We start from the raw sequence: 26,549 nt of genomic DNA on the forward strand, positions 1-26,549 counted from the left end.
AAGGGGCCCAAGGAGCAGAATGAAAAATTCCACAGACTGGCTGTCTCCAGAGAAGAGAAGAGCAGCAGGGGATATCAGATTACAACCCAGCAAGAGAGGCAGTGCTTCATTTTTGGTGAAATGACTCACTTAAAAGAAAGACTGTTTGCAAAGGAAAATGTTTTTGCAAGGAAGAAATTATTTGCAAGACAGAAGAAGCAGTTTGCAAGAAAGTCAATTAGCTAATGGACAGGCTGCTGTGGCAAAAGTCAGCTATTGCAGGAGAGATCAATGGCTGATTGAGAGTTGGGTTACTCAAACAATTGTTAATAATTCTAAATTGTTTTACAGGATTAATGCAGCTGCTGGAGATGCAGTAGCCTTGGCAAATGGCAAAAAGGCTAAAGTTATTGGAAGAGGCAGTGTGCAAATTCCATATCTGGAAACAAGGTTCAATGATGTTTTGTATGTGCCTGAAATAATGGAGCATAATTTGCTGAGTGTCTCTAGTTTAGACAAGCAAGGATTTGAGACCATATTTGTAAACGGGGAGTATCTCATAAAGCACAATGGCATACTATTTGCAAAGTGCATAAAGCAAGATAACCTTTATGTGTTGCAGGAACAAAATATTCAGTGTGCACAAACATTTGGGAATGTGGTACAACATGATTCATGTGTTATCTTTTGCACCATAAGCTTGGCCATGCCAACTTCAAAGTTGTTCAAAAGATGGACCATGTAAAGGGATGTAAGACATATTTGGATTGTGCAGTATGCAAATCATCAAAGTCCAAGGCTTTCCCAGTAAGCAAAAGTAGCATAAGGCAGACAACAAGAGCTCTAGAGCTGGTACATGCAGATTTGGTTGGGCCAATGCAAGCCAGTTTGGGAGGAGCAAAGTATGTGCTGGTCATTGTAGGTAACTATAGCAGGTTTGGGTTCTGCTATTTACTAAAGAGTAAAATAGAGGTGCTACAGAAATTTAAGCAATGGGTAAGCTTTGTGGAAAGAAGGTATAAACAAAAGGTATGTCAGCTGCAAACTGACAGGTTCAGAATTCATGTCAACAAGTTTTCAATAATGGTTGGGACAGTTAGGAATAAAACACAGACACACTAATCCATACACAGCAGCTGAGAATGGTGTTGCTGAGAGATGGAATGGAGTCTTGCAAACCATGAAGGACTCACTGCTAGAGGATTCTGGTCTGAGCAGGTCATATTGGGGTGAAGCCATATTGACTGCTAATCATTTAATTAATAGGCTGTAGAGTTCCTCCATTAATGATACTCCATATGCAGTGCTACATGGGAGAAAACCATCTCTAGCACATTTAAGTGTGTTTGGAAGCAATGTGTGGGTGCATATTTCAAAAGCAATTAGACCAAAGGCTAGAAAGCTCAGGTTTATAGGCTATAAGCCAGGCTCAAACAACTATCGTTTTAGTGATGGGAGCAAAAGAATAGTTATTTCAAGGTCTGCTAGCTTTGCAGAGCAAAATTGGAACAGAATTGATGTAAATTTCTGGAATGATTCACTTAGTGACAGTAATCCACAGTGACAGTAACTCACTTAGTGATGGTAACTCACTTAGTGATGGTGTCAGCATTCAGGGAGGAGAAGTTGAACAAGATGTGAAGCAAGAGAGAGTTGAAACACAGGAGCAGAAAACAAGGGTTTTCACAGATGAAAAATGTGCACTATGATGAGGTATTTGTGCCAACTGTAAAGAGTGAAAGCATCAGGCTAACACTGGCATTGGCAGCGGCACGTGACCATAGAATTTGGCATTTTGATATCACCACTGCATTCCTGAATGCAGAATTAGAAGAAGAAATTTGCATGATTCAAGCACCAGGATATGAAAGTAAAAAGGCTAACATGGTGTATAAATTGAACTAGGCTATTTATGGGCTGAAGCAGTCAGCCAGGAATTGGAATATATATTTAGATAAGGCTTTGAAAGGTCTTGGGTTCAAGACTTGGTTGCATATACACTGGAAAGGTGGGATAATCAACTATTAGCATTTGTGGATGATCTTTGCTTCATTGAAATGGGTGTTGGTATAATTACCTGGGAACACCCTTTCTATCTACGCTACAAGAGAGTCCAGGAATGGGTTAAGCTCTTCCTTCTGATGTCATAGAGCTGAGTCTGCCACCATAAAAAGTCAGCCTCTGGCTGGCCTGCCTATCTTTTAGGCGAGGATACCTGAGAGACGTAATGTGTCTCTGGAAGATAAAGAAATTAATTTCACCCCTCCCCAACCATCATAACCAGATGTATAGGGTGAGGCTGGACTCTCTTACAGCGTAAATAGAAAGGGCATTCTCAGGTAATTATACCAACACCCATTCTCATCCACGCTGCCTCAAGAGTCCAGGAATGGGACATGCCAAAGCCTGCATGTCCACGGGAGGGTCAACGTCTGGTCCAGTCACTCCAACTGAGGAACCACCTGTTGAAGCACCCTCCAACCAAACGATACCTGGGCTGAAGCAAATGAATCCAGTCGATAATGCCGTATAAATGGCAAAGCCAAAGCCCAGGTCTCCTCCAGTGACACCTGTGTAGACCAGGCAACTGAAGTAGCCGCATTCTTAGTGGAGTGGGTCGAGACGTGTCTGGGAACTGGCATGGACAAAGTTTAGTACGCCTTGGATATACAAGCTCTAATCCACCTACCAATTGTAGGTAGAGAGATGGAACGACAAAAACATGGCTTCAGATTTTCGAAAGGCCACTCTCCGTTTGATGTAAATCCGAAGGGCCCACCTCACATCCAGCATATGCCACCTGTGTTCCAATTCGTGTTGTGGTCTGGGGCAAAAGTCTATCAACACAACATCTTGCGCCCGGTGAAACGACGTGTTTATCTTAGGGACAAACATGGGGTCTAACCTAAGAACTACCCTGTTCTGATTGAAAAGACCCAGGTCCTGTCGTACCGAGAGTCCGCTAATTCGGACACTCTCTTCTATAATATCAGGAGGAGGAGCTTAACCCATTCCTGGGCTCTCGAGGCAGCGTGGATGAAAAAGGATGTATCACAGGCAGAATTTGCTAATAAATTGGAGAAGAAATTTGAACTAAAGAATTTGGGAGAAATACAAAATTATCTGACATAGCTTGTTCAGTAAGCATTCCAAGTAGCTTCATTGCTGCACCAACCCAATTGCATTGGATCGATAGAAAAAGGAATTCTCAGGTATTTGGAGGGAACTGTTAATGTAGGTCTTCAAATACAGGTATCTGAAGAATATTAAAGATAATTGGATTTATGTCAGTGGTGGGATTCAAATTTTTTATTATAGGTTCTGTTGGCATGGCTTGGTGGGCGTGGCAGGGGAAGGATACTGTAAAATCTCCAGTCAGAGGTGGTATTTGCCGGTTCTCCGAACTACTCTGCTACCGATTCTCTAGAAATGGTCAGAACCTGCTGAATACCACCTCTTCCAGTTATGAAGGGAGGAGCGTCAGAGTATATTCATTAACTGGCAGAGCCATAGTTAACAAAGTCAGCAAGTGAGTAAGCATGGCAACAGACCAGCCAATGGGAGCTGACACCTGGGTGTGGTTTGGCTGTGTGCTTTGCTGAGAGTTGAAACTAAAACTAGCTTGCTTGCTGAAACTGATACCTGCTCTGAGCTGCTGCTGCTTGTGTTTTTGCTTGTGTTAGATTGAAAAAAATATTCAAATGGTATTGTAAACTTTACTCATATTATGATGTTTATAAAGAAGTTAATGATCCTGCTGAATCAGTCATTTGTGTGATTTTGGACTTAAATTTCTGCTGCAAACTCTAACAGTGTGCTTAAAGAGCTTTCACTGCTTGATCCAAGCCTTTGTAAGCTGAGGTGACTGCATGCTTTGGGTTCCTTTGCAAAGAGGTGTTGTGCTATGCCAAGTTGGTTTGGTCTCTCTGTGTTTTTAATGTTTTCTCAGCATTTTCGCCTGTTATCTCTTCTTCCCCCTCCTCTTTTTCCTCACTTTCCTCCTCTCCCTCTCCTGCCATCCCAACAAGGCTAACATTCCTTTCTTCCTGCAGCTCTCCAAGTTTGCAAGCCAAACATGATCCAACCTGGCTTGGTATGGGGGAGAGGAGAAGGTACCTTTCCTCTCTTAAACACTGTGTCTCCAAGATTATACCTCTCATTTGCACCTTTTCCAAGACTGCTGGGCTTGCACAGTACTGAGTTGGTTTGGCAACGTGCTGGGTCTTCTGTTTGTTTTGCTAGAAGTCTGAGTTAGAATTGTCTCTTCTTCCCCACCTATAAGCATTGGACTTTTTCCCTTCAATCGAAAAGAATGAACTTCTGAAGACCAGGTGTTTCAAAAGGAATCCTTTACTGAAAGGGATTTTATCTCAACACTAGGCAAAGCAGAGTCTAAGATATCCCCAGGCATACAGTCATAGATAAAGGAAGTTAAAATCCCTCCCCTTATTCAGATGTGGATTTAGTCAAGCAAAGAACCAACATGTTAATTAGCAGAGTTCCCAGGAATGTCTTCCAGAGCTGGAATTTTTATGGTTCCTTCTCATCTTGTTATCTCTTCAAGAGGTGACAAGTTTCTAGACATCTGGCTCCACTCCTCCAGTTGTATATCATATGCAAGTTATACAGAATCAATATAGGATTTAATATATTCAGGTTACATCAAAAAGGATTACTTGTACCAACTTCCTCCCCTTCTTCTTCCATTGAAGAATGGCAGATACACGGATCTGACACCACCTTCCTTCCCATTTTTTTAGAAGCAGAAAGTCACAGGTCTAATCTGGAAGGAAAACACTGTGCTGAACCATTGAAAAGTGCAGGCGGTGGTTATTCACCCTCTTTCTGCTTCACTGGGTCTTCGATTGGGGGTTTCTTCTGGGGCAGAAACAGAGAGCCTCTTCCACTGAGGATTTATCTGTGTCTTCTTCTAATTTTCTTCCAGAGCAGAACAAAACAGCCTCTTTCTGTGAAGGCTTTTCCATGTATTTATTCTGATTTTCCCCTGGAGCAAAAGAAAGCCCTTTCTTGTGAAGTCTTCCCTGTATGTTTATTCTGATTTTCCTGTGGAGCAAAATTATCTGGTAGTAGGCCTTAAGTAAGAATTCCACATTTATTTTAGTCCGTGAGTGGCCCATGCACTATTTAATGTATAACTTCTGCCTGTGCCTCTTTCCCAAACTGTATACTTCTTTCAGTCAGTCAGTCAGTCAGTCAGTCAGTCAGTCAGTCAGTCACACACACAGAGACACACACACACTCACACACAACTCACACACACCTGTCCATGGAAAATTGTCTTCCATGAAACTGGTCCCTAGTGCCAAAAAGGTTGAGGACCTCTGCATAGACCATACAGGAGAACATTTTAAGGATTATATATTAATAGAAAAGCAACTAACTTAGCTCTGTTCCTAAACACTAAAGCTGTTGCACAGATCGGAACCACAGATGTGGCAGCCCAGCAACTTAAAGAAGAAGGAAGGAAGCAAAGAGTGGAAAACAGCAAATTGAGTAGTGGAAAGATGAACTTAAAGAAGATTTCCAGAATACTGATTTATACTACAAAGGGAAATTGAAAATTGAAACTCCAAACCGAACAGTGCAGCGAAGCGGCAGAAATATCGGAAGGAGTACTAACTAAAAAAATGGCAGTAATTTGTGCTGATTAATGCAACGCTGAAAACGGAGGAGCTGAAGGGTGAGACAACACCGTTTACTTTTACTTTTGGAGTTGAAATGAGGGTTGTATAACTATATTTTCTGGCGATTGACGTTTGAGAACTGTGGGAAGAAAGAGAAAGTGACAGTGACGTGTCCAAGTGAGACAGAGAGATCGGAAGAACAGCTGAGAGTAAAAACTTGAAAAGAGAACAATTGACACTTTAAAAGATTTAAGGAAAGGATTGAGGAAAGAAACCTTATAATTGCAATGTTTGTCTGATAACTGAATGCTCAATACAAATCTGAGTCTACACAGTAAAAATATAAACTGTTAGAATTACCAGTGCAAGACGTGCCTCTTTCTCTTAAAAGCAACAAACTTTGAAAGTGTATTCAGTTAACTAGGAGGGACCCAGAAATCTCATTCATCAAGGGAAAACATAAACAAACAGTTTCCTGTGAGCTGTTCAATTTGTCTCTGCTGAATCAAAGTCTGCTTGCAAAAAAAGGAGAGAAGATTAGTTGGTTCCCTCTGTTCTTAGAAGTGAAGCCCTTTCCTTCACTCGGATAAAAACCCTTTGAACATTGTGTTACAACTTCCTGTTTACAGAGTAATAGCGATCTGCTATTCAAAGAGCAATAAATTCCTCTCATTCAGTCAACTCCAGCTGCTAGTAAAACAATTAACCCGTTCCTTGCAGACTCTTAATACTACCTCATTACTTTAATCAAACACTGATTAATTCACTACCTCAAAACTTTCAACTTTTCTACCTCAGCACCTATATCAACGATTAGATAATCAATTTCTATAAAATATTTTATTAAGGGTTTAATTGATTTATTGTTTTAATTGATTAGTGTGATTAGAGTGTTTAGTACAAATAGTGTGATTACTGACTAGTTTAAAAGATCAAAATTCATGTAATTTAATTGAATAGTAAAATCAATGATTTAGTGAATTTAAATGAACAGTGTGATTAATGATTAATGTAATTAATTGATTAGTGATTAGAGTAATTAATTGATCAGGCTGACTGTTGCTCAGGAATATTATCTGACTTGATCAGGCTGATTGTTGCTCAGGAATATTATCTGACTTGAGAGATTACTGCAATTGATTGTTTGATGTAATATTGTCTATATAGATTACCCAAAATTGTTCCTTTAATTAATTCAATCAACGTACTATTTTAACAAACCTACCATGCCAAAAAGAAAATCCTACGCCAAACCACAACCTAAAGAGAAGATAATCCCCACCAATGAACCACAAGACTCCTGCACATGCCTTAAATGCTACAAAAATCTAAAGGATAATGAAAACTCCATCAAATGTTCTCTGTGTAAAAAATATGCTCATCATGACTGCTTGGGATTACCTGAGCAAATGATTCAATACCTAGAATCATCCAATGAGTTTCCATATTTCTGCAAATCATGCAGACCCAAACTGGATCTGTCTGAAAGAGTTGATACCATCGAAACCATTGAAACATCCCCTACCATCCAAACCATTGAAACATCCCTTAACACCATAGTAGCATCCCTGGACGCCGTAAAAGAAAGAATATCCAACCTTGAAAAAAAAGACACAACGCAAAAACCTGAACATCCAATAGCTACAAACCACATCTCTACCCAACAACCACAATCCGATCCAAAACCCAATCCACAAATAAACACAACCCAGACAAATATTGATATCCCAATCCTCATCAGAGAAGCCGTTGAGCGTGAACGGAAACGTCCAAACGCCATCTTATTTGGTCTAGAGGACATCAATGTCAATGATGACATCACAACTGTCCGAAACATCATCAGAGATTATCAAGCATCAACCATCTCCACTGATGAAATACTTGACATTTCCCGCATCGACCGAGAGCTCAAAAATAGAGACGGCTCTGTGGCCCCACGCTTGTGCAGGGTCATTTGCAAAAATGAATCAAGCAAACACCAACCATAAGAACCTCCGTTGCCGCCCTGACCTAACCATACAGCAACGTGCCCGCTCCCGTGCACTCCGCATTGAACTCAAAAACCGTCTAGACAATGGAGAGAAGGGCCTGTACATTGACTACCATGCTGACTGTATCAAAAGTAAGCCACGCAACCCAATACTCAGCTTCTACCCTCAACCACAACACTACCTCAACCGATCCACCATCACCCAAGACTAGGCACGCACGCCCCCAACTACCTCAACTCCAACTACTGCCGGCCTTAAATGCAAACTACTCAATGCAAGAAGCCTCGTGAATAAAATACCTGAATTTCTCATCCTCCTAAATATGGCTAACTTCGACATTATATTTGTCTGTGAAACATGGCTCAATGCATCTCTCCCCCGACTCCATTACCACAGTAAGAGACTATCATGTTTACCGATCAGATCGTGAAAATCGTCGAGGAGGTGGTGTTGCTATATTCTATAAAAAATCCTTACATCTAAAAAATATCCAAGTTACCCAGGAGCTTGCTCTTCCTGAGACCATCATCTGTGAACTATCCTTAAATATCACAATTCGATTCTTACTATGTTACAGAGCACCTGATTATGACATCGAACATGTAAACAAGCTAAATACATTACTAACATGGGCTGCATCCTGCCCATACCCTTTTATCTTTCTTGGTGATTTCAATCTACCTCATATTGACTGGACTCTAAATGATTGTACAACTGAAATCATACACACAACCTTCTACAACGCTATTACAAATCTGGGACTGGAACAACTAGTAACCAACAACACTAGACTAAACAACTGCCTCGATCTCATCTTCTGCAATAGTTTGAATTTAATTTACGGAATACAAACTAAAGAACCCTTTTCCAGTAGTGACCACAATATCATTGACTTTTGTCTCAACATACGTCCACACAAAAATCACCACAATGATGTAATCCCCAATTGTAACTTCAAAAAAGGCAACTATGATCTTATAGACAACGATCTCTCATCCCTGGATTGGCAATCTCTATTCACTGGATGCAATACTGTTGAAGACCATTACAACATATTTTTACTTGAAGTCAAAAGAGTCATCAAACTATATGTACCAACAACAACTCCCAAAACAAAACAAAAAAGCAGATTACCCATATCAATAAGGAAACTTCAATCCAAAAAGAGATCACTCTGGAGGAAAAACAAATCTGGTCACGTTACCAATTTCAAAAACCGATACAAAAATTTATGCCACCAGATAAAGACCGAATGCACCAATTATCACATTAAACAAGAGGAAAACCTTCTAAGCACCAATTCCACCCGTGCTTTTTACAATTTTGTAAACAACAAACTAAAAGACTCAAGGTCCATCCCTCCTTGATAGGACCTGATGGTAAAGACTGCAACGATGACACCATTAAAGCCAACATCTTTAACACACTCTTCGGCTCAGTATTTGTAAACAGCAATGGATCATGCCCAGTATTTCCTAGCCGTACCACAGATAACAATAATGATCTAATACATATTGGATTTCACAGAAGACAATGTTGAAAAATCACTACGCAATCTAAAACCATCTCTATCTATTGGACCGGATGGAATATGTGCCTACTTCTTAAGAAAGCTATCCACTGCCATAGCCAAACCTCTAAGCATAATCTTTGAAAAATCTTTCAGGACCAGCTCCTTGCCTAACCTATGGTCACAAGCCACAGTCATCCCCATCTTCAAAAAGGGAGACCCAACCCTAGTTGAAAATTACAGGCCAATCTCCTTATGCTGTGTCACCTGTAAAGTCATGGAATCAATTATTAACCAATCCATTATCCTCCACTTAGAGACAAACAACCTACTCTCCAATAAACAATTTGGTTTCAGAAAAAAACTATCCTGTAATCTACAACTCTTACACTGCAAAAACATATGGACGACACAACTCGACCAGGGCAAAGCAATAGACGCAATCTACATAGACTTCTGTAAAGCCTTTGATTCAGTGGTACACGACAAACTACTCCTAAAAATAAAATCCTATGGTATCTCTGGACAACTGCATAACTGGATAGAAGCATTCCTGTCAAACAGACAACAAATGGTCAAAATCGGGAGCGTCCTATCAAATCCAGTACCTGTCAATAGTGGTGTCCCCCAAGGCAGTGTTCTAGGACCAACTCTCTTCATACTCTACATAAACGACCTCTGTGATCATATCAAGAGCAATTGCGTTCTCTTCGCTGATGATGTAAAGCTGTTCAATACCACAGACAATACTGCTACCCTACAAAAAGATCTTGACTATGTATCAGAATGGTCAAACAAATGGCAACTTCAAATCTCAACAAATAAATGCTCTGTCTTACATATTGGCAAAAAAAATCAGAAAATAAAATACAAGCTGAATAGTCAAGAACTTGTTGATGACCCAAGCTCTGTAAAGGACCTTGGAATACTCACCTCTAATGATCTAAGTGCTAGAGCCCACTGCAACTACATAGCCAAAAAGGCATTAAGAGTTGTTAACCTAATCCTACGTAGCTTTTTCTCTGGTAATATCACACTACTAACCAGAGCATACAAAACATTTGCTAGACCAATACTCGAATACAGTTCATCAGTCTGGAACCCACATTACGTATCTGATATTAGCACAATTGAGAAAGTCCAGAAATATTTCACAAGAAGAGTTCTCCACTCCTCTACTCGTTGTAGAATACCTTATGCCACCAGACTTGAAATTCTAGAACTAGAAAACCTTGAATTACGCCGTCTTCGATCTGACTTAAGCATGGTATATAAAATCATACATTGCAATGTCCTACCTGTCAGTGAATACTTCAGCTTCAACCATAACAACACAAGAGCAAACAATAGATACAAACTCAAGGTTAGTTGCACCAAACTTGATTGCAGGAAATACAACTTCAGCAACAGAGTGGTAAATGTCTGGAACACTCTTCCTGACTCTGTGGTTTCTTCCCCAAACTCCAAAAACTTTAACTTTAACGGTGCTCTCTGGGTCTTGCGGGCACTTCTTTGGCCTTTGTTGGTGCTGGACGCACCTAGGTCACTCAGGGAGATGCACAACTGTCAGATTCGTGTATCTGTCATTTCTTCAGTGGAAAAAGAAAAGTGGGGGGGAGGCTGATAAAGAAATCCTTTCTTGATGTAACCTGAATATATTTAATCTTATATCGAATTTGTATAAGAATCTCCCGGTCCGCTAGAAGCATAATAAACCCAAAACTATGAATTGGAACATGGAATCTGAGAAGCCTGTATGAATCTGGAAAACATACACACTATTAGAGAAATGTCCAAAAACGATTTATCTATATTGGGAGTGAGTGAAATGCACTGGTCTGAAAATGGAATGTGTAAAATAGAAGATTATACTATCTACTCCTCAGGTGAAAATAGTAAACATTATTGAAATGGAGTAGCTATTCTCGTAAACAATCTTGTAAAAAAATGTATCAAGTCCTTTATTCCTGTATCCGATAGAGTGATGATCCAATTAAACAGTACTCTAGTAAATATGAATGTTATACAAGTTTACACTCCCACAGCTGACAGTGATGAGGAGTTAGAAAAGTTCTATGAAGATATAAGCAGAGTACTGAAAACCCTAAAAGGTAATGATATCACAATACTTATGGGAGACTTCAATGCAAAAGTGGGAGAAGGAAGTGATTCTCCTGTAGTTGGAAACTTTGGCTTAGGAATCAGAAATGGTAGAGGTGACAGATTTGTAGACTTCTGCAAGGAACATAGGCAATGTGTGATGAATACTTTTTTCAAGTTGCCGAAAAGATGCCTCTACACTTGGAGATCACTGGAAGATTTACAAAATAATATTGTAAGGAACCAAACTATTTTACAATAAACAAAAGATTTAGAAACTGAGTAAAATCAGTAAAGACATACGCAGGTGCAGATGTACTATCCGATCATAATCTACTACTTGGCGAAGTCCAGCTGAAACTAAAAAGGATGAAAAACCTTGAATCTTCCTAAATCAAGAATTGACAGTGACTTCATCATTAAACATGGAGATAAAAGAAAAATGAGAAATTCATTTAAGAATAACCAACAACCTAAATAATGAAAATGTAGAAGTTAACTAGAATACATTTAAAAATGCAATAGTAGATGTAACAAACTCAAAACAGAGAGAGGAGTACCACAAGAAATAACAGTACATGACGGATGAAAGTCTTCATCTCATGAATGAAAGAAGCTCTTATAAAAATAAAAACAAAGAAAAATACAATGAACTGCAGAAAACAATTAGAAGAAAAATTCAATTGGCAAAGGAAAAGTGGTTTGCAAAGAGATGCAAAGAAATAGAAGAAACAGCATGTATGCATGATAATTTCAATTTACACAAGAAAAAGAAAGAAGCAGCCGGCCTCTACAAAAAGAAAACCAACAACTTAGTTGACAAGGAAAGGGAAATTATCTTGGATGAGGATGAAAAACTAATAAGATGGAAGGAATATATTGAAGAATTTTTGAGGACACTAGAGATGATATTGATATGGGAAGTATAACAACTGGACCAAACATCACTAGGGAGGTGGTTGAGCATGCAATAAAAATAGCAAAAACAAGAAAAGCCACAGGATCTGATGATATCACAGTAGAAATTTTAAAATTGCTGGAAGACAATGGGAAGAAATCTTCAATCGAATATATGAAACAGGAAAGATACTAAATGATTGGCTAAAGTCAACCTTTGTGACAATCTTCAAAAAAAAAATGCAAAGAAGTATACCAAATACAGAACAATAAGCTTAATGAGTCATGCCCTGAAAATATTCCCGAGAATAATTCACACAAGAATATGTAACAAAATTGAGGAATGTCTAATGTTAATACAGTTCGGTTTCAGAAACAATCTTGGTACATGAGATGCCCTATTCAGCATTCAAGTTCTTGTACAATGTTGTAGAGATGTCAGTCACAGGATTTACATGTGCTTCATTGATTTTGAAAAAGCATTTGATAAAATAAGATACAGCAAATTATTACAAATCCTGAAACAAGTGGGACTAAATGACAAAGACATACAAATTATAAAGAATCTATATTAGCATCAGGTAGCAAATGTGAGACTAGGCCAAAAATACTCAGAGGATACAGAAATATGAAGAGGGGTTAGACAGGGCTGTATTCTGTTTCTGCTGTTGTTAATAGCTACTCTGAGTCAATTTTCAACAAAGCACTGGAAAACATTGATGCTGGCCACAAAGTAAACGTGTTTGGATCAACAATTTAAGATATGCTGATGATACAGTTCTGCTTGCCAGTAACCATGAAGACCTTCAGTTTCTCATCAACAGTCACAGAAATATCTGAAAAATACAACTTAAAACTTAACACCTCAAAAACCAAGATCATGTCATCAGCAATCAATGCATTAATTTACCACTGATAACTTTGGAAGGAATACCACTAGAAAAAGTCAAAAGGATCACGTACCTCGGTTCTAATTTGCATGAAAGCTGAGACATGACCACTGAAGTAAAGACAAGGACAGAGAAAGCTCAAACAGCATTCTTCAAAATGAAAAAGGTGTTCTGCAGTCACAACATAAACCTAACACTGAAAATCAGACTTGTCAGATGTTATATCTTTTCTACCCTGTTCTATGGAGTAGAGAGTTGGTCTCTGACAGAAGGCCACTTGAAAAGACTAGAAGCATTTGAAGTGTGAATTTTACAAGTGGCTGTTACGTATAAGCTGGGTGTCATGTCTCCAGGGCATGCTGGAGCCGTGACACCACGTGTTGTGCCATGTCAGACTATGCTATCGAGGGGGGAAGTGCTGTTAACCACCCAACCTGGGGCTTTGACTGTTCCATGGAGATAACGAGCCTTGCTGATGTCACACGCTGAGCTGTTACAGCCTGCAGGCGGTTGTAGACAAAGTGATTTGGTTGCTGCCTGTTGAACTAACGATCTTTGGGAGTGGTGGGAGGTCACTTCATAGGCGTAAATACAATGTTGGAATATGATATTTGTACAAGTATAGTAAATAGGGGTAAATAATTAATGGATAAAAAGCACGGTGTTTAGGGTGTTACATGGTGACCGGATGTGATCCAGTAGCATTCATTGGATGGTGGATAAACTCATTAAGTTGTTAACTGGTGTATAAATACAGCTCTGGCTGCGAGGTGTGCCAGAGCTGACTTTAATTCCTTTTGGTTACTCATTGTTACCTGAATCCGGAACACTGTATGGACGAATAAAGACTCATTTGATCATTACCTTGAGACCTTTGTTTCGCTTCCTGCCTGGAATCCAGCGAAACAGCTGAGAAGAAAGTCAGCTCTCTTCAAATCCTCTTGTGTGCCTGTCATCCCCCCCAATCCCGTGAACTGTTTGGTGTGCTGCGTTGGGGAGCGATGGCGGAAGGCATAAACGTGGATTCGGTTTTGCCACTTACATCAGAGGTGGATGAGGAAGAGATTTCTCTGTGGGATGACGGAGTGCATGAGTCTACAGAGGGGTTTATAAGTGGAGACGCGCCATCTGCTGGTGATACTGGGGATATTCCCAAAGATGTACAAAGAGTTACTAGACCTAAACTATGTAAGACGAGGGAAGATCGTAGGAGTGATTTGGAGTTCCAGGAGGAGTGTGGGGGATGAGGCATTTGTGGAAAAACCCCTGCTTTTGCACCTCTCAATACTGGAGTGTTTGAGAAGTGGAGAGAAAGGAAAATAGTTGAGGAAGATGCCTGGAGTACCTCCACCTCCAGTTTGGGAGCCAGTAATATAGAACTATTAAGAATAAAGTATGGAGATCTGAGTATACAGGATTCCAGCCCAAAAGGAAGATGGGAGGGATCAGGAGCTCGTACTGATACTTCATATTTCAGTTCTATCCCTAGGGAGGGGAGAGAACGTAATAGTAATAGGACTGGAAGTGACTTGACACCTGGATTCGATGCATCATTGGCTGATGTTGCCGGGCCATCAGAACCCAGGACAGGGGAGACAAGGTCGATGTCCTTTAGTTTTGCTCGAAGGGAGTCACCACCTTGACGTAGGCAACAGGAGGGTTCTTGGGGTCATCAGGGAATGTCTGGACAGTGGCCACAACATATGGTATGGGGACCACTACCCTTGCAAACTACGTTTGATGATAACCCATACCGTATCGCACTGTTCCTAAGCCAAGTGGTTAATCACCTGGAATTATATGCATCTTGCTATCCATCTCAGTGGTCCATAGTGGTGGCTATTATGGGAGTTTTAATGGGATGCAGCGGACTGGGTTGCAGAGTTACATAGCGAATGGGCACGAGAGTTGGTAGATGTCAGTCTGTTTCTGGATTCACTCCATAATCATTTTGAAGATAGATCCCACATCCACAAAACCGAGGAAGCTATAAGGGCGTTGAGGCAAATGGGAAACCGGCAACTGAATATGTAGGGATTTCTGACATTTGGCTGGGAAGTTAAGGTCTTGGCCTGAGCATCTGTTGGTCCGAGAATTCTGTGCCAGCTTAGATCGTGGTTTAAGACAGGCTTGTCTATATAGAGTCCCTCAACGTTTGACAGAATGGTACAGAACGGTGGTTGAACTAGATGTCGGGCTAAAGGAGTTCAGAACCAAGCCTGATTCTTTCCGAAAAGTACCTAAAGTGGATCTCAATACCATGGGAGGTCGGAGCAGACCATTAGACGGTCCACCGAGTGACAGGGGTTGTCCAGCTATGCAGTGTTTCAGATGTAATCTAGTAGGGCATAGGGCATTGGAATGCCCCGAACTTGCCAACAAAGGTATGAAACAAACAGCAAAGGCACGTCTGGGAGCAGTGACAAAATTTGGTTTTAGGAAACAAGGAAGTAGTACGAAAGATCACAAGGACTGGTTCAGAAAATGAAGGGGGAAGCGTCACCATCAAGACACCGTCAATTGGATGAACGTAGTCAACCCAGAGCAGTGTCAGGGTTGGATGATAGTGGTGAGGAAAGCCACGATGATATGATGGTGAGTGCCCCAGTTCACCCTTTCGTGATACCAGTGATATTGGATAGTGGGAATACGGGACTAAGGAGTAGATATGGGGCCCTGATAGACACGGGATGTACCAGGTGTCTTATTAGCCAACGAGTAGTGGATGAACTGAAGTTACAGGTGGAACAATTGCCCACACCAATAAGTTTCAAACAGGCAGATGGGTCCCTGCTTCGGGGATCCCCAGCTACGATGATGACTACTCCTATTAAACTTGAAAATGGAGCTCATTGGGAACAGCTACGATTTATTGTTGTCCCACATATGCGTGAGGCACTAATACTAGGCCTTGTGTGGTTGGATAGGTGGGAGCCCGTTATATGGTGGGAGGGTGGTTGTTGTCATTTACGACTGGTGGTAGGACCGGATCCCCCTCAGACAAATCCAGGGGAGTTCACGCAGAATTCACGAAAGGAATTAGCAACCACCATAGGTGAACATCAAAAACTCCCCTACCCGGTTGAGTATTTGGATCTCACAAAAGTGTTTAGTGAGGAGGAATGTAGACACCTACCCCCCCACTGTAAAACTGACTGTGTAATAGAATTGATCCCAGGGGTGCAGTTACATAAACCTCATATGTACGCAATGACTCCCAAGGAGATGGAAGAGATGAGGAATTATTTAGATAAAAACTTGGCCCGTGGCTTCATACAGTCTGGACGATCGCATATAGCTGCCCCAGTATTGTTTAGGGAGAACCTTGCATTTGTGTGTGGATTTTAGAGGGCTGAACGCTGTATGCGTAGATAATGTATATCCTCTGCCTTTGATCAGTGACTTATTGGCCACGTTGGCCCCCGGAAAAATCTTCAAGAAGTTGGATTTGCGTGAAGCATATTATAGGATACGTATTAAACAAGGAGACGAGTGGAAAACTACCTTCAATTGTCCCCTTGGTAGTTTTCAATTTAAGGTGATGCCTTTTGGGCTGCAAGGTGCCCCCGCAGTATTCATGCAGTTGATTAATGAGGTGCTGCATGAACATTTATATCGTGGAGTACTAGTGTATTTAGATGACACTCTAATTTACACACAGACCTTGTGTGTAACCATACAGGATATAGTTCATTCTACATAGCTAATGGCATGGAGTTTAATCTATTACCAAATTTGAATAGCTATCCCAATGACCCAATCAGTGTCCAACAGTGGGCACAATGAGTACAAGCTAGTTGGATACATGTGAGAAAAGCCCTGGATAAAACAGCAATGGATTATAAAGTATATGCAGACAAGAAGCGGCAGGATCATAAACCTTTCCAGGTTGGAGACAGAGTATACCTGTCAACAAAATATATTAAGTTGAAATTAAACAGTAAGAAATTAGGGCCCAAATATCTGGGTCCATTCCCGATAACAAAAATCATCAATCCTGTCACTGTAGAGTTAAAATTACCATCATTGTTGGGCCGTATACACCCAGTGTTTCATGTCAGTTTATTAAAACCCATTGACTCCCAGGTTGAAGTACCTGAAATAAAAAAGGGTTATCAACACGATACAGATTACATTGAGATAGCTGAGATCCTTGACTCTTGAAAAAGAAGGAATAGTATCCAATATTTAGTACGTTGAAAGGGCTACCCTTTATCAGAAGCATCCTGGGTGAAGGCATCAGATGTATGTGCAGATCGTTTAGTGCGTCGTTTCCATAATACATACCCCGACAAACCTGGGCCCAAGTTGCAATTAGAATAACTGCCATGACTATGAGTAATAATAATGTTTTTCCTATGTTGTAGGCAGAGTCCTGGTAAGAGGGGCCGCCTGTCATGTCTCCAGGACATGCTGGAGCCGTGACACCACGCGTTGTGCCGTGTCAGACTATGCTATCGAGGGGGGAAGTGCTGTTAACCACCCAACCTGGGGCTTTGACTGTTCCATGGAGATAACGAGCCTTGCTGACGTCACACGCTGAGCTGTTACAGCCTGCGGGCGGATGTAGACAAAGTGATTTTGTTGCTGCCTGTTGAACTAACGATCTCGGGAGGGGTGGAGGGTCACTTCATAGGCGTAAATACAATGTTGGAATATGATATTTGTACAAGTATAGTAAATAGGGGTAAATAGTTAATGGATAAAAAGCACGGTGTTTAGGGTGTTACATGGTGACTGGATGTAATCCAGTAGCATTCACCGGATGGTGGATAAACTCATTAAGTTGTTAACTGGTGTATAAATACAGCTCTGGCTGCGAGGTGCACCAGAGCTGATTTTAATTCCTTTTGGTTACTCATTGTTACCTGAATCCGGAACATTGTATGGACGAATAAAGACTCATTTGATCATTACCTTGAGACTTTTGTTTCCCTTCCTGCCTGGAATCCGGCGAAACAGCTGAGACTGGGTTGACAAAATCAGACATGAGGAGGTGATAAGACAACTGGGAAAGCCAAGGGAAATCATCATAACCATAAAAAAGTTAAAGTTAGAATATTTTGGACATATAATGTGACACCCAGAAAAAAAACTTGGAAGTTACAGAGACGGCTCCCCCACCCAAGAAGCGGCTGAAACGCTTCCACGGTTCCCGCCACTGCTGCCGCTGTTGTCGGAAATGGCGCTGGCGAGAGAGGGACAGCTGCAGCTCGGCCTGGAATTGCTTGGAATGCAGGAATGGGCTGCGCACCGGGACTTTTGCAAATTTCAGAGCCCGAGGCTGGAGCACCAAGGGTAGCAGCAGCAGAGACGCTCGCTCGGCTCTTCTCACGCCCACCCAGCCGCTCGGGATTAAACCAAAACGCAGCATGCGGCACTCCCAGGTACCTCAAAATGTTTTTTTTTCCTGTTGTTACGGGGACGGGGGAAAAGCAGGAGCGACTCAGACGCTGTTGTTGGAGACGGCGCTGGCGAGAGAGGTGCTAGCACCGGTGGGAACCGTGGAAGTTACAGAGGCCTGAGAAGCGGCTGAAACGCTGCCGGACATCCACGCCAATGCCGCCTGCCTGCTGACCCGGGTAAGGGAGGGGTAAGGGAGCCCTCCATGCTCCACCATGATTGGCTGTTAGGAGCAGCTGAAGGTGAGGTGTAGCTGCCCGCGGGGCACTCCTAATGGCAAGTTCCCCCCGCCTCCCCCCCCAATTTCGCTTGTTTTAAACTAGGCCTAAATTTGGGGGAGGGGCTTAATTTCATTTTATGCCTAGAAAACATGCTGTGTCTTCTTATTGGGGGGGGGCATATTGTTGGAGAAACACGGTATTAGTGAAATGCTACTAAAATGAAATGAGTATAACATTGTCTATAATATTATAATGATATATTTTTTAAATGTATTCTGGAAGAAGCCATTTTATAAATTATATTTAACTGTGGTTCCTCTTCAACATTCCCCAAACCTTCCCAAACCTGTTGCTTTATATTTCATGGAAATATAGGACAAATAAGATTCATAGATTCTAAATGATATGGGGAAGTTAACATGAATACTACTATACATTCATTCTTTAGTCCATGATAGATCATAGCTCAACCACTTAAAATTTAATAAATGAACAGACAATGAATTCTGCAGTTTATAAAAGAGACTTGTTAAAGTGTTGAAGAATTTTGTGAGAAGGACAAAGAAAAAATGAAAAGAAATCAAGTTCTAGCACATTATTTAAAGAGACTAAAGATCAAGTCTATAAAGAAACAGAACATAAAATTGGTTTATGTGATCAATGTTAAAATAGATGTGTTATCTCTAGTAATCTTTAATGGACTTTTGCTGATCATAACTGAATTACAAAGATTTAAGGATTTGTTCATAGATAAGATATGGAAAAAAGAGATTGTTATATTTTAAGAGAAGGTGATAAATTACTAAAACTGTTATACTTGTGATGAAGGGGAAAGTCATAAATTGCAAAATGTCAATGGGAAAAAAGCAGAGAATCTTATACTGAGTGATTATTTTAAAGGGGGATTCAGAAAAAAAGGGTATTTTTAAGCAGTCTATTAATCAAGAAAATGTATTTGATGAGGAAAATAACTCCTTAAAACTAAATTATTTTAAATCAGAACATTCATTTTTTTAAGGAAAATGTTGTATATTAAAAAGTACAACAGCTAATTCTCTCTCTGTCTTTCTCTCTCTCTCTCACACACAGAGTGGGGGGAGAGAGAGAGAGAGAGGGACAGAGAGGCACACAGAAAGAGGGAGGGAGCAAGGGAAGGAGAGAATGTAAATGTTACTTTAATTAATAAAGTGTTCACAAGTAAAGATAAAACAGAACCAGTCTAGCATTACCTGGACTTCTGCATTCATATTATATTTGAATCCCAGATTGCTAAAGAAGAGAATTGCACTGATCTTTCACTTTAAATAGCATAAAAAGAGTGGTGAAAGTAGCATTTTCTAATTTAATATTCTTTTTTTAATTATGTAGTAGGAAGTCCTAGAATATATTTAATTGAATAAATTATGATTTTTTAAAAGAAAATGTAATTATTTAAAGGTTTATGGCAACTGAATGAAAATATATTAAAAGTAATATTTCTATTTTTAAATAATGTAGCTGCATAAGCCTCAAATATTCTAGATCAATGGAAATTCTAAGTAACTATAGCAAAAATGATCTATATTTCCTATGTACAGGTCTTTTGCAAATAAATGACTAAGTTATACAAGTATTCTTCAATGTCCAAAATAATTTCAAAAATATATCTGACATAGTATTTAACTCAATTTAGAAACCATTTTTAGATCACAACTTTATGTATGTTGTACAAACTTTGACCAAAATTTGTGAAAATGAAAAATCAAGATTTCTCTTTGGTTTTAATATTCTATTCTCCAACAATCTGCTAAATGGGAATAGTTTTTCAAACTGCTTTAATAGTAACCACTATAATTCTTAATCTCAGATTGTTTATACTATCCTAATTATTACTATTGATATTTATATCTCACCTGGGTTTTAACACTGTAATGTAGTTTTTACTTATGCTTAGTTATTCAAAACAAGAGTTATTGGGGAAAAAATACCCAATTTTATGATACTTGTAAATTTCCTGCTTATTTACTTTGTGTTTTATCTTTTTTATTTTTTCTTGTCTTTCTTTTTTTCATTTCTGAAAAATACTTAAAATATAATTTAAATCAAATAATTCAGCCAAGTTTTGGTGCTGCTCAAAAATTAAAGTTTCACTGAATGAGTTATGGTTTTACCATATATTCATAACGCCCATGCTACTAGCAGATCATATACTCATAGCTCCCATGCTACTAGCAGATCTTAAGCATCGATTTCAGATACCAATTCCTGGGAACTATTGACTCACAGTAAGGTGTTGGACAGATGAGTGCTGAGGGAACAGCACAGCTGCTTCTTAGCTATAAAGGCTGATAGCTACCTTCAACAGTTACACTAATGGCTAACTCTTGTCAAAGGTACTGTGTAAAAAGCACAATCTTGTCTTTCAGTTCAAGGTTTGTTATATACTTTTATCAGCAATAACACAAAAAATCATTTTGAGGTTCATTTTCATCAACTTTAAATTGGTCAAAGCATTTGAACTTTTATGCTGTTTGCTTTTGAATACCTTCATAACAACTACAGAATTTACATTTGCTAATTGATCACCTATTTATTGCTAATTTATCATCCATAAAAGTATGCTGTTAGGTCATTTGAATCATTTAAAAACATTCTGCTATCTTTAAGCTGAAGATGTTGAAACTTCCAATTTTATCTGTCTATGACTGATAGACAGTACACAGTACACAGTACACAGTAATTTTTCATATATCAGGAATGCAGCATCTATTATACAAGTCATACTACCTAAGATTCCACAGGAAGTAATTAGCTATCAAGATTGTTAACCCAATCCTTTATGAATTTATCTATTGCCTTATTAAAATCAGGTCAATTAGTGGCCATAATTACAGTTCAATTATGCACCAACTAAGTCTTGAATCTCCTAAACATTTTATTTTAATGGATGACCTTGCTTTATAACATTCTAAGATGAGAATACACACATCACATTTCCCTCTCCACACATGATCTATAACATCTCCCCTTACTCATCTTTTCCCCCAAGCTAAAGAACCTTAGACACTGTAATTCTTCTGGACAAAAGAAATGTTCTAGCCCTATGATCATTCTGATCTCTCTTTAGTTTATATTTACTAGCACTGGAATGTCTGCAGCCAATTCATAAATTCCTGTAAATTACAAATAAAACTATTTGTGAACATGGGCAATATGATATAATAGCAATAGCACAATTAGACTTATATACTGCTTCACAGTGCTTTATAAAGCAGTTTACAGAGTCAGCATATCGGCCCTAACAATTTGGGTCCTCATTTTACCAACCTTGGAAGGATGGAAGGGTGAGTCAACCTTGAGCTGGTATGGAGTGAGCAGTAAGTTAACCTGCAGTACTGCATTCTAACTACTGCTCCACTACAGCTCTTAAGCTTCACTTAAAGCTTTACATTTGGTGAATGAAGCTTCACCAACTAGTAATTGTAATTATAGCTCCCAGAATTCTAGCCAATATTGATTTAGTGCTGTCAAATTTTTTTGGAATTTAGCCTAAGGCAGTGGTGGCTAACCTTTTTGGGCTCCTGTGCCAAAAATTGTGCGCGCACATTCATGTGCCAACACCCAGAAGGCAATGTGTGTGCCCCCCCACCCCCTGTGTATGCACACACAATCCCCCCCATGCTGCTCCCTCACCTGCACTGCACCTCCCAGCTGATTTTCAGCCCGTTTGAGACCTTTTTCGGCCTCCCAGAGGCTTGAGGACAGCTTCTGCAGCCTTTTCAGGCCAAAAAATAGGCCTGTTTCATCACTTCCGGTATTACAGGAAGTGACAAAATGGCCCTATTTTTCAGCCTGAAAAGGCTGCAGAAGCTGTCCTCAAGCCTCTGGAAGGCCAAAAATCAGCTGGGAGGCGCGCGTATGTGCAGTGAAGTAAGTTTGCCTGCAGCTCGCATGCCAGCACAAATGGCTTTGAGTGCCACCTGTGGCACACATACCATAGGTTCGCCTAAGGCATTAAGAGGGCATCAAGTTTAAAAAACACGTAATGTGATAAGTGAAATTTTTTGAGGTAATCAGGCTTGATGATTATTTGTAAAATCCAGAGAACAAAACCAAAAATAAAAACAGTTTTCAAATGGTTGTTGTCCTAGCTGATAACAATCAATGTTTTCAAATTAATACAATCTTTCCCTGGCACTGAGAATGTGTGAATTCTGAAGTAACCAGTAAACTATTCATATATTTCTGGCAAGATATAGTCATTCTGTTATTGATGACAAAGCTTTCTGTGACTACAGTATTGAACTCCCACTAGAAATAAATTACAAGATGATGGGTGTCAATTCAGTGTATACAACATTATTCACACATATTAAAATATATTAGTATATTGCAACACTCATTAGCCAGATTTTACAATTATATTGTAGATAATTAGCCAGCAGACCAAGACAAGCAAGGCAACAGAAAGCATCAGGTGTTTAAAATTGTGGATGATCGCTGTTTTTCCTGAATCAGAAGGTACTGTATTATTAAACTGTACTCAGAAAGGCTATATTTATTTCTCACCTGAACATTCATACATGGAAACAGGGTCCTCTAATCTTTGTTTATCAAAGCACATCCAATCAATAAAGACATATAAAGATTATATCATCATACCACATGTGGTCTATTTCTAGTCTAGATTTACTGCACTGCAAAAGTCAAATGCCTACATGATGGAATTGGTGACTATATTGATTTATTCCCACATAGAGACACATACACCCCAATATATATGATCTTTGATCCCTAACATGAGAAATAGCAATCCAATCCAGATCTATAGAGAAATAAAAATTCTGACACAACCCTTATTAGTAGCTATGAAAGCAGTATGGTTCTATAGTTGTTCTTCATAATGTGAGTTCCACCCAATAACTTGATTTTTTAAAGAAAAAATAACATATTGATCCAAGTTATGTCCTTTGTCATTAAAAAGTACTGAGATTGTCTTGGTTACAAACAACAGTTTGAAAAAGAAAGCATTTTATTACAAAGCAGATTTAAAAATCAGACATATTTTCAATAATTAGCTGTATTTTATAATAGTGTCAAACTTCTCCTGCACTGTTTCAACAAAATCATAGTTCTGTACAGAACCTTTTAGAAGCCAGTATGTTGAGATGAAGAAAGATTCAAGAAAGCAATTGTATAGGTGGAGCTAAGATTAATATATGTATTATGTATTTGAATTGTTAACTGATTTCATTGGACTTGATGAACTAACCAGGTATAGAAGTGTATTACAAATATGTTACTCTTGTATTGGTATTATTTCCAATATAAAGTAACTGATTCTTCTCTGCAAGTCTAATCAGAAATTTATTCAAGGGAATTTTCTATGAATCAGATGGCTGTGATTTATAGACCAAACTTTATTAACCATAGTTCAAATGGAAATAAACTTGCTTATTTTAAAAAAATCACCAGAGTTTTCTATAAACTCCTTTTTTTAAAGCAAATTTTCTGCTTACAATTCCAGAAATATGAGGCCTCATTCTTTGTGGGTTAATGGCATAATTATTATTGAATTTATTTGGCCTTGAGTTTTCTCTCAATGAATATAAGTTTCAAGATGTGTGTTTGTAAGCCTGAGCAACTAAGATCTCATATAAACATTTGGTGGTCAGAACAATAATTTACATTTTATACTAACTTTTTGTAGCAGGTAGAAACGTAAATATTGTATAATAGTATATTGAATTCTTATTACAACTGTAAGAAACAAGATGGATATTATCATTTAAAGGTAGTTTAATCCACTTCTACACCCAATTAGTTCATCAAAGGTAGTTTAATCCACTTCTACACCCAATTAGTTCATCAAGTCCAATGAAATCAGCTTACGATTCAAATATACTGTATATAGATTCATCTTATACAACTGCTATCTTGAATCCTTCATCTCAATATACTGGTGTCTCAAAGGTTCTGTACAAAACTGGTTCTGTTGAAACAGTGCAGGAAAATCCTAAAGTAATTTCAGAATTAGAACATACATAGTGAAGTGTGATGGAGAAAAATTATGATGCTAGGAATATTCCTGAAAAATTGCATACTAATCTTTAAGAGTTGCCACAGTGTAATTCTGACCCCTGAAGGATGGAAAAAGGAGTTAATTTTCTGTGTGTTTGTGTGTATGTGTTCTATCTGTTCCAGTTCCTAACCTGTATTAATTCAATGTATTAGTGTATGTAACCTAGGGAGCCACTTTAAAATAAAGAAGCGCAAAAGACATGTTTGAGAAAAAGTGATTCCAGGCTGCTAAGAAAATTTATCATTTGCAAAGTTTCTAGAATTGAATATATCATGATCCTGAGATGGATGCTGTTTCTCAGTCTCTTGTGTCCCTATTTTATATTCTTTAGTCATTGGTTTTGTATAAAGGGGGACATTACAATTAGTCTACATCGGATATGCAGTGACCTCAAACTATGTTGTTAATTAGCTATGTATTTCATGTAGTTTCAAATTTATCAACAATTTAGGAGAGCCACCCTTATAATGCTCTGTTTTGTAACTTAAAGACTTGGCTACAGTGCTTAACCAGTAAAGAAAGCTGCACAAAGCTTTTAATTAATAACCAACCAAAGCTCTAAGGCATATTTATTCCCATCAAGACAAACCATGTCCTTATTCCCACAATGACCTAAGGATCCACTTTTATATTTTTTTCAGTTGGTTATCAAATTTGTATGCTACCACATCAAATAATTGTAGGTCACTTTTCTTAACTAGAGTCTTATTTGGAGAGAGGGGATGCCTTTATCTAAAAAAAAAGCAGGTTACACCAATTATTCATTTTCAGTCAACTTGAAGTCTGTTGAAATGAGCAGTGCTGATGGGTCAGATTATGTTTCTCTTTGTGTGATTGAACATTTTTTAAGTATTGCTCTGAAAGCAGGTGTAGTTGAGTTATAAATGTAATGTTTTATTTGTTTTTATGGCATCCCAGATGGAACTATGGTGGGAGGATGGGAGTTATTTATTTCCCTCAATATCAGATTAGCTGTGTTTGTCTTTTATCAGTAGTCTTCCAAAGTTAACCCAACTAACAGTTAGAATAAAAATGTTATTGGATGCATTGAAGTTACATAATAGTTCATTGTGCTTAGCTATAGCTATCTTCCTTTTCAAGCAGCATACATGTTACACCACATCCATTAAGAGTGAACCATTAGCCATACATGGGAATCTACATTCTAGCACACACTATATAAGTTTAGCATTGCAGTGCAGTGTATTGTACCACGTCATCACTATTGATTCCCACAGTCCTTCCTCTCTTCCTCTGATCAAAATGCATTTTTCAGAAAAAAGGTTGACCAATGGATATTGCTTTGCACCAAGGGTTACGAAGTCTTTCTGATCTACCAAGGCCCTGGATACATTTGCCCCAATAAGCTTTGGGCAAAGCTGCTGAGGTCATTATCACTTTTTACTGATCTCCAGCTCTCTTACACGTGGGCTGGGTCTCAGGGTATCAAGACATAACTATTTGGACAAGAAATGACAATGTTTTCCCAGAAAGGGGGAATACAAAGCAACAGAGAACCATCAGAAACATTATGTGCCTTTTTTTAAATAAAAGTGTTCATTGGTCAAATTTCCCAGCAATGTCAGGTCCACAGCAGTATTAATTCCCACTACCTCATAATGCCAATGAATCTAGATTAGGCACTTTAAACTTCTGCAACTTGATCAAAGCAAGGGCTGTCAGTGTCTAGTGCAATTCTAAGATAACACTGCACAGAGCTTGAGGGGAAATAAAATAACCCATTTTACATTAAAAAGGGTCCATCACTGATGCTCCTCTGACTGCTATACATTTTGTTCAATTCCAAAATACGTCACACAGAGAAGATGGAAAGGACTTGGAAGAATGTCTA

The 26,549-nt window shown here is 39.0% G+C and overlaps 1 protein-coding gene across 1 annotated transcript in view; it reads right to left on the reverse strand.

Moving 5' to 3' along the window:
* The window catches only part of IL1RAPL1 (interleukin 1 receptor accessory protein like 1), a 1,416,302-nt gene that overhangs the window by 1,388,862 nt on the left and 891 nt on the right, over positions 1 to 26,549 (reverse strand). The gene's annotated exons all lie outside the window — the stretch shown is intronic.

Source organism: Notechis scutatus, chromosome 5 (assembly GCF_049901735.1).
Source record: "Notechis scutatus isolate UNSWTSFEM ecotype Mainland chromosome 5, rNotScu1.2, whole genome shotgun sequence".
NCBI lineage: Eukaryota > Metazoa > Chordata > Lepidosauria > Squamata > Elapidae > Notechis > Notechis scutatus.